This window comes from Corylus avellana, chromosome ca10, assembly GCF_901000735.1.
Source record: "Corylus avellana chromosome ca10, CavTom2PMs-1.0".
Taxonomy (NCBI): domain Eukaryota; kingdom Viridiplantae; phylum Streptophyta; class Magnoliopsida; order Fagales; family Betulaceae; genus Corylus; species Corylus avellana.
The window spans coordinates 12,422,745-12,433,314 of NC_081550.1; positions in this window are offsets into that span (position 1 = coordinate 12,422,745).

The following is a 10,570-nucleotide window of genomic DNA, read 5'->3' on the forward strand; positions in this document are numbered from 1 at the left end:
GGTCCTGATAATGCAATTGTTTGCAGGGTTATTGCACTTTAGCGCACTACCAGAGAGGTCCAAGTCAAGACGAGCAAGGAGCCCGCTCGTGCGCACAAGAAGTAGCCTCGATCGCACTTTCGATCGAGCGCCCAACATATACGATCGATCGCAGGTATGCAATCGAGTGCACTGATAAGTGCCAAATATTGCATATTTGGACCCCTTTATTTACATTAGTTAATCCTTTAGCTGTGTCGTTATTTAATATTTTGTGTTAGTTTTGTGTTTTTAGTATTTTGTAGGTCATTAAAGAAAAACTACAGCTTTAAAGGGAAAAATGCGAAGTTTGGAAGAAAGCATACTTTGAGAAGACCTAGATGATGTGGTTAAATCTAACCAAATCCAAGAAAAGGTTAAATCAGATTAAAGTTCAGATTGGATAAGATTTCGGATCGGATTCAAATTCAGATTCTGCATACGTCTTAGTATTTTGACCATAACTCTCCGTTCAAATATCGGATTGAAGTGATTCAAACGGCATTAGAAAGCTAGCTCAAAATACTACAATTTGTTGTGAAATAGAATTTTCGTAATTCGGACGGTTTCTATGTCAAAATCGCCCCGCAATTAAGAGACACAAATTTGGACGAATCCTAGTCCGATTTCAGACTTCTATTTTGACTGGGAGACAGACTTCCGAATTATCTAGGTTTACTTGGGCTTCTAGGACTTCCCTAAGCCTATAAATAGACTTCTTTGCATTCAAGAAAAGATACACAATCCCAGAGAGCAAAATTCTTTTGTTTAGTTTTTCTTTAGGTTTAGGTTTAGGTTTAGATTTTATTTTTATGTGGAGCTAAATTCTCAACTAAGGTTGGGGATGAAGCCTCACCGATGAAGAACAACATTACTTTTATGTAAGTTTTTATTATTCTGATTTTATTTGGTTTTATATTTCAATTGTTTTACTTCTAATCAATTGTATGGAGTGATTCTTGGATATCTCTTGTGATTCAAGGATACATGTGATGATTTGAGATAATTTCATATGATTGATTGCTTGGCTTTTAACTCATAAAAATTGGATATCCCTTGTGATTTGTTCTACGGATACATCTGGTGTTTCAATTGAATTTGGATTCCTTTTGTGATTTGGTCAATGAATGGATACATTGGATGGTTTTGATTAATTCTTTGAAGCATAGTAAAACATATCTATGATTTAATTTGTGAGAACTTCGGATTAATATTGATGAACATAAAGTATGTTGTTATGATTTGGTGAGTGTGAATTCCCAAACCTTAGTACCTTTATCCTTAGATTTACTTATTTTATTTAGTTTATGTTTATCCTTTAATTTTCAAAACTCAAAAATCAAAACCCTTTTGGAACTAGATTAGGATTTAATTAGTTTAGATATAAATTGCTCTTTCAAAAATACAATTCTTTGTGGGATCGACCTCGCACTTGCAATCCATTAAACTACAATTGATTCGTGTACTTGCGAGTTAAATAAATTTGCACAACATGCACACAGGCTGTGATCGAGCGCACCCGTGTGTAAGGAGTAAGGCAGTAGTGCCCTATTCCGGAAATTCCTCTTTTTCACCCTTTCAAAACCCTAGGTGACTTAGAATGCAAAAGCTACGATTTCTAGGGTTTTTAGAGTGCTCCGAAGGCCTATAAATAGACCCTTAAGCCATTAGAATACACACAATTCAAAGGAGAAGAATTAGAGCTCTTCAAGTTCAAGTTTTCGGGTTTATTATTTTCCTTTTTATTTTATTTTATGAAGATGTTTAACATCAAACTCATGTGTAACTAAACTACTTAGTAGGGCTAGATTGAAGCCCTAATTATGTTTATTAAATATTTCAATATTGACGCCTTTGTGATAATCATATTGTGATGCTTAACTTGGTTAATTTCTGTTTTATTAAATTCCTCATATGTGTTTGCCTGATTAACATATGCATGTGGTATGGATTAGTTAATTAAATCAATTTCGATGATCAAGTCCTGGGTTTAATAGAGTAACAAAAGAATTCCTCACAGGTTCTTAGGTTAATCAACATGGAAAACTGGGAGTAGACACCCAAGCCCATGGTTCCATGTGTTTGTCGATTTCCATAGATTTATGCTTTCTTAAAAAAAAACTTGGTATACACCCATGCTAAATCCTTTAAGAAAGAAAAAAGTTAGAGTATACACCCATGCCTAACTCGTTGCTTAGGGAAATCTATAGCTTAAGGAGTATACACCCATGCTCTTAGGTTGGCAAACATTAGGTGTTCATACTATGATTAAAGCATTGTCATATTGTTATATTATTTGAGCATGATTAGTGGTGAATATTAAAGCCGTACCTTTTTATTTATCTTTACTTCTTTTAAATATATCAATATCAATTTCGTGACAACTTGGATATTTTAATTAATTCTAAATAAAATCAACAATCTCCATGGGAACGATCTCGTACTTGCTGCACTATACTACTGTTTTGATCTTGTGCACTTGCGAGTTAAAACATACCAATTATTATCTATTAATTTAGGTAGTATTTGGCACAACAAGTTTATACAACATGTTTCTTGTGCGTGCAGGCGCGGTTGCGCTCGACCTTTGCCTGTGTTATCTCGAGCCTTTTTTTGTGTGTGCGAGCACGTCTGCTACGCTCGCTCCCTGTTCTCTGGCGCTCGAGCCTAGGTGTATATGCCCTTGAGCGCATGCCTGCATGTGCTCGAGCCTAGTCTTCATGTGCTCGATCTCAACCTCTAGAATTTCCCAAAAATACCTTTTAAGTCCAAATTTTCTAGAAATGCTTCATTTTCTTCAAAAACCCATGAAAAGACATAAAACACATAAAGGAAACAAAACATCAAATAATAACAAAACTAAGAGCCTAACATATGTAAATTAAGGGGCTAAAATATGACTATTTTTTGCACTTATCACACCCTTAAACTTACATATTGCTAGTCCCTTAGCAATACAAAACCAAAAATAAAAACAAAAAGATAAATCCTTCTTTTATGGGATGTACGATTGCATTTAGCATATGCAACAAGCATGTTAAACCCCTATGCGTCCCTAGTAAGACGAGTGAAGTCTCATGAGGGTTTAATAGAAATGCTACCTACAAACATTATGCAAAATTCATGTTATCCCAAAGGTTGAAATGTCACTTAAAACACTGATTTTCGTTCATTACCAAACTTAAAAAGATAAACTCCATCTTCACAATGAATTGGAATTCCAAAGTCTAATTATTGTGCCAAATACCTACCTAAATTAATAGGCGAATACTTAGTACGTTTTTCTCGCAAGTGCACAAGATCTAAACGATAGTATAGTAGGCAAATACGAGATCATTCCCATGAGGATTGGTAAATTATGCTTAGAATGTAATTTCGTATTTAATTAACAAAATAAGCACAATTGTCACAAATTGAATTAAAATAAAGAAAATAAAGTAAAAGAAATACTAAAACTAAAAAGGATTAGGGTTTTGAAATCCACTGATAAGCATACTCAAATAAGATTAACAATATGCCAATATTCCAATTATCTCTAGATATCCAATGTTTGTCAACCTAAGGGCATGACATCTACTCTTTAAGTTATTAATTTCCCTAAACAACGAACTAGGCATGGTATCTACTCCAGTTCTTTTCTTCCCCAAAGGATTTAACATGGTATCTACTAAGTTGTTCTTTAAGGAAACATAAATCTATGGAAATCGACAACCACAAAAGGCCTAGGGCATGGTATCTACTCTCGATCCCCCATGTTGATTAACCCAAGAACCTGTGATGGGGTTCTTTTGTCACTTTATTAAGCCCAAGACTCGGTCATCCAATTGACTTAAATAACATGAATCCAGACACATGCATATGATCAAACACATTCACATGAAGAATTCAAGTAAACAAAAAGTAATCAAATTAAACACGCAAAAGATAATTGTAACAAAAGGCGCCAATATTGCAATCCTAAACAAACATGATTAGTGCTTCAAACTAACCCTAATTAAATTACTAACTACATAACAAAATACAAGGGGAAAAGAAGAAAAACCCAAACTCTTCTCGATCGAGCCTTTTGTCCTTTTCCAGAGCTTGTGTCTGCTTCTCCACACTTTTTCCTAGAGGCTTAGAGATCTATTTATAGGCTTAGAAAAACATAGAAGCCCTAGAAAACCTAATAAACTTGGAGGTTTATTTCCTAGTATAAGTAGGACTTTGAAAACCAAATTTGGGATAAAATAGGAGTCTTGGCCGCACTGTTTTTACTCTAGTGCATGAGTGCGTTCGATCCCCAGTGCCGTGTGCTTGAGCGCAAGCCTGCGCTTGATCCTTGCCCATGTGCGCTCGAGCGGTGATGCGCTCGAGCCTGTTTCTTGTGCGTGCGAGCGTGGTCGCTGCACTTGCTCCTTGTTCTCTGGCATTCAAGTGCTTCTGCGCTCGAGCGTATGCCTACGCTTGAGCCTAGTCTACATGTGCTCGATCTTAACCTCCATATTTTCCCAAAAATAACCTTTAAGTCAGAATTTTCTACAAATGCTTCCGTTTCTTCAAAAACCTGTAAAAAGACATAAAACACAAAAAGGAAACAATATATCAAATAAGATCAAAACCAAGAGCCTAACATCTATAAATTAAGGGGCTAAAATATGTATATTTTAGCAGTTATCACATCCCCAAACTTACATATTGCTAGTCCCTTAGCAATACAAAACTGAAAATTAAATGAAAAATAGAAAAACCATACGATAAGTCCATCTTTCGTGGGATTTACGATTGCATTTAGCATACGCAACAAGCCTTTTAAACCCCTAGGCATACCTAGTCAGACAAGTTAAGTCTCGTTATGGTTTAACTGTGACGTCCCACATCGCCTGGGTATAAAGATGGGGATGTGCTTAAATGTATACTACACCCTTAATGACAACAATGTGTTTTAAAGCCGTGATGGTCATGATCCCATCAGAACTCCACAGTTAAGCGTGTTTCTGCTGGAGTAATACTAGGATGGGTGACCTCCTAGGAATGACAACAATGCGTTTCAAAGCCGTGATTGTTATGATCCCATCAAAACTCCGCAGTTAAGCGTGCTTCTGCTGGAGTAGTACCAGGATGGGTGACCTCTTGGGAAGTCTGGTTTGGGGGAGCCAAAAGCGGATAATATTGTGTGTTATTGGGGTGGGGTGTTACAAAGTGAGTACTGAAGCTCCTGCCTGCATCACTGTCCCTTCTGAGACACACCAAGAGCCCAAAGCTTTATCGCCTGAATGTCTCAAAGAGCCATCTTATGTCAAGATACTCAAGGACTTGTGCACACAAGCACACAAATCTAGGAAGAACCACTTTCCTAAGAAGATCCTTCCAAGCAAGCAATTTTACATAAGATGGCAAAATATCCTTTCTGAGGGGGGTATGAAGTTTTGAAGAAGAAGGGGTGGAAGGGATTGGTTGGACATCTGCATGATAGGGGGAAACGCTGTAAAGTTTTCTCCTCCAGTTTATTTTCTGCACTTCACTCCACAAATTCCTTTTTTCCTTTTTCATTACATGTTATTTTGATTTGTTTTTGTGTCTAACAGCAATTAATCTTTTGATGTTTGTTTATATGAAAAAAAAAATATTGCTGTTAGTTATTGTTGACACGTGTTTTGGAGTTTAAGTTTGGGGGACGCCCTGGCCTTGTTCACACTCAGATTTCCTCACTTCCGGTAATGTATTTCTATACTACACATTGAGGGCAATGTGTAATTCAAGTTTGGGGGTATGGAAAAACATTTTGTCTGTTTATTTTTGTTCTAATTTGTTTATTTTTTTCTTATTTTGTTCTTATTTGTCTATTTTTATTTGCATTTTGTGTTAAATTTTTTCTTTTTGAAAAATTTGTGCTATATTGTTGTCAAGTTTGAGTTAAACTGTAACTGTGATTTGCATTTCATTAGCTTGCTTAAAGGGTTGAACATATGATTATGTCATTAGGAGTCTAAGTCCTTTGACTTATTTTTGGTAAAAGAGATTTCACTTGTTTTGAGATAAATTTTTATGAGCACATTAGCATGTTTTCTGTGAAGTATAATGTTTGAGCTTAAGTTTGTTCTCTCTGATATTTGTTGGATGACCTATTCATGAATAACCATTGGCTTGCAAGATATAAAAATAAATAAATAAATAAGAGTAGGAAAAAGAAAAGAAATATCATGTTGAGTTTTCCACTGAGTAACCAGACCTCTTGCCTCATTAAGCATTGAGTGTTCGCGTCAAAAGGTGTGAAATTCAGTGTTTATTTATGATATGGCTAATCTGACTTCGTAGCCTTTTTGACTTAAGTTAGTAAGCTTCAGGAATATTTTACATCTAGTGCCCTAAAGCCACCTGGATTGGGAGTCATTGGCCTAGCACTTATTATATGGGTCAATTACAAAGCTTAAATGAGTTACACATTGTAGAGCCTGTAAAAAAAATAAATGCATATCATGCCTTGGTTGTTTCAATTGTTAGGGATTCTTACAAATTTTATGGAACTTGTCTTGAGTTTAAACTGAAAACTTCATGATTGTATGCTAATTAAACTTTACACTTTTTAGAACATATGAGGTCTCAATTGTCGATTTATGAGTGATTTGATTTGGATTTCCTTTTGATTGAAATGATGGTGTTTGTCTTTTTAAGCTTGCTCATGAATAAGAACCATAGTTTGTGTGAAACTTCTTTCTTGTTAACAACATAGTGCACAATATTTGTGGGTATCATTCCTGTTAATCCCTCACGAGACTTCAGTAGTCAACTAGGGATGCCTAGGGATTTAAAATGCTGGTTGCATATGCTAAATGCAATCGTCTCTCCCACAAAAGAGGATTTATGTTTCTTGATTTCATTTTATTTTTCATTTTGTTTTGCTGAGGGACTAGTAAAATGTAAGTTTGGTGGTATTTGATAAGTGCCAAATATTGCATATTTGGCTCCCTTTATTTGCATTAGTTAATCCTTTAGCGGTATTGTTATTTAATGTTTTGTGTTAGTTTTGTGTTTTCAGTATTTTGTAGGTCGTTGAAGAAAAAGAACAGCTTTAAAGGAAAAATGCAAAGTTTGGAAGAAAGCACACTTTGAGAAGACCTAGATGATGTTGTTAAGTTTAACCAAATCCAAGAAAAAGGTTAAATCGGATTAAAGATCAGATTAGATAAAATTTCGGATCGGATTCAAATTCAAATTTTGCACATGTCTCAGTATTTTGACCATAACTTTCTGCTCAAGTATTTGACTGAGGTGATTCAACAGCATTGGAAAGCTAACTCAAAATACTACAGTTCATTGTGTATAGTATTTTCCTAATTCGGACAGTTACTATGACAAAATCGCCCCGCAATTAAAGAACACAAATCTGGATGAATCCTATTCCGATTTCAGACTTCTATTTGGACTGAGAGGCAGACCTCTAAATTATCTAGGATTAATAGAGCTTCTAGGACATCCCTAAGCCTATAAATAAACCTCTTTGCATTCAAGAAAATATACAATTCTAGAGACTAGTTTTGGGATACAATTTTGGAGACAGAATGTAATCCACAGCTTTTCTTTTAGTTTTTCTATAGTTTAGGTTTTATTTTTATGTGGAGCTAATTCCCAACTAAAGTTGAGGATGAAGCCTCACCGATGAAAAACATCAATACTTTCATGTAAGTCTTTATTTATTTGATTTTATTGGGTTTAATATTTCAATTATTTTACTTCTTTTCAATGTGTGGAGTGATTCTTGGATATCTTTTGTGATTCAAGGATACACTTGATGATTTAAGATAATTTCACATAATTGATTGCTTGATTTTATTTGCCTAAATAATTGGATATTCCTTGTGATTTGTTCTAGGGATACATTTGGTGTTTCAATTAAGATTGGATATCTTTTGTGATTTACGGATACATCTGATGATTTAATTGATATTGGATTCCTTTTGTGATTTGTGCAATTAATGGATACATGAGATTGTTTTGATTAACCGTTGAAGCATAGTAAAACATATCTAAGATTTTAATTGTAAGAACTTCAGATTAATATTGATAAACATGGAAGTATGTTGTTATGATTCGATGAGTGTGAATTCTCAAACCTTAGTCCTTTTTCTCTTAGTTTATTTTAATTAGTTTATGTTTCTCTTTTAATTTCAAAAATCAAAATTCAAAACCTTTTTGGAACTAGGTTAGGATTTATTTAGTTTTGATTTAAATTGGTCTTTCAGGAATACAATTCTCTGTGGGATCGACCTCGCACTTGCAATCCATTATACTACAATCGATTCGTGCACTTGTGAGTTAAATAAATTTGCACAACACTTACTAACTCGAGTTAAAAAGGCTACAGAACCGAACTAACCATGACATTAACCAGATCAAAATTCTTCACCTTTCGACGTGAACACTCAATGCTTTGAGGCAAGAGGTCTAGTTACTTAGTGAAAAGTTTATCAATGGTCATTTTTTTTTTATCACATATATATATGCCAAAGTATCCATCTAATAAATCATCCAGTTTCACCCAAGACATAGAAACCCACACATCAGACTTTCATGTCATACCCCACAAATTATATGCTAATGTGCTTGTGTAAGATCATATCAAACATGTGAATTATCAACTGCCTAAAACAAGTAACTAAACAGAAAAACTCTATCATCAGATCAAGTGTTCAAAATTTTTAAGCTCACTAATGAAATCAAATCACAATTCTTTTAGATTAACCAAAATTTTAAGAAACACATGAACATGCATATATATATATATTCAAAATTTTGATAAAACAAACTGTTTGAGCTTTCTCAAACAGTTTCTCATCCGGTGGGGAATCATGAATTGGAATAAAGTAAGAAGAAAACTCAGTGAGCTTTTCTATCTTGATGTCCTCAATTTGCTCATGTGGTAGCTCTAACAGACTTCTCTCCTGGCCTCTTGGTGTTTCAGGAATAAGAGCTAATGTCAAAGAAGTCTCAGTGCTCTCTTCTTTTTCCTAATGTGGTTCCCGTGGAACTTCAGTTTGCTCCTCCTTTCCCTCTTCCACTTGATTTTCAACCACCTCTTCACACCTCAATGTGGCAGCTTGCTCATAATAGTAGGTGCACTCTACCTCCATGTAGTGCTCATTATGGTTGGCCACCAACTGACTTTGGTGCTCTTCTTCTTCATCTTTAAGTATGTCTGATATTTGCTTGAGGTGAGGCTCCATGCTTTCAAATGATTGAGTGCGAGACTTCTCCATCCATTCAAATGATCGCTTGCTTTCCTCCATCTCTTCTTTATAGGCAGTATGCCCTTCTTCTAGGGTAGCAAATGCTTCTTCTAAGGCTGTAACGCCCTGATATTTGAACTAGCAAATATCGAAGTTGTGACGCTACAACTTTAGAGAATACAATCTTACAGCAAAGTGTATATATATTTTTTTCTTTTTCTATGACCTAGGAATAACTTACAAAACACAATTGAGCTGACTGAAATACCTCGAGGTGATATAAAATAGAAACATGGTTTTCATTACAACATATGTACACCCTAGGTGTACCAAATATATGCCACAGACGGCACCTAAATTAATATAGTAATATTTATTAAGTTCACACACATCACCATACATAATAAAAGCAATTAACATAAATGAGTCTTGCTCCATAGAGTAAGCATCAATCTTGCAGTAGACGGTCTATCAACCATCAAAACCAATAAAAGGACTATCGTCCTCACTTTCTATTCCTACATCAAGATCTATGTAAAGATGACGTTATCATATTTACATAGGCAAACAAGTGAATAATCTATTTTCCTAGAGATAAAGACTAAAAGACTAGTTTGAACAAGTAAGATTAAAGACTAAAATATATAATAATGAATGAGTTGTGAATGCAGCGTAATGACAAATTAGTTTGTGTTTTATGATAATCTTTCTTCAGATCTCTTGTCATGAGCTCTCAACCTGCTTACGTCCGTTATGTCCCTCACACTTTAGAGGTTTACCTATTTGGTGCTGGCAATTACACTGCCCTAGCTTAGTTATATATTGGGCCTGTTGGACGGTTATATACCCCCATCCATTGAGATACCGACAATTTCTCGAGGCAATCCACCCAACATGTTCTCAAGGTGGCTGTCTTAATAGCCCATTTTATTAGACACATTATGCAACAGTTGTATTGCAAAATTATATTAATAAGACAAAATAAGAATTCCTATAACAATAAAACAAAGCTCAGTAAGTATATCCATACTTACACTCCTTAGTGTAGTATTCTGCTCCACTTCTGCATATAAATACATATATACAAACAATACTTAGTTCATTCTCCAATAATATCATTGTTTAAAGACCCTCATCTTTTTATATTTATTTATTATCTGTCACTTCATCTTTACTTATTCATTTTATTATATTAATCTAAGATAGTCACTTATAAGTAACTTTATGCCTGAATTCATTTTTGGTGACGAGGTTAATGGCCAGTATCACTAAATACAAACTAGTATTATAAATAATATATGTAAAGCATGACTCATATTTCGGAGATGAGACCAATGGTCCGTACC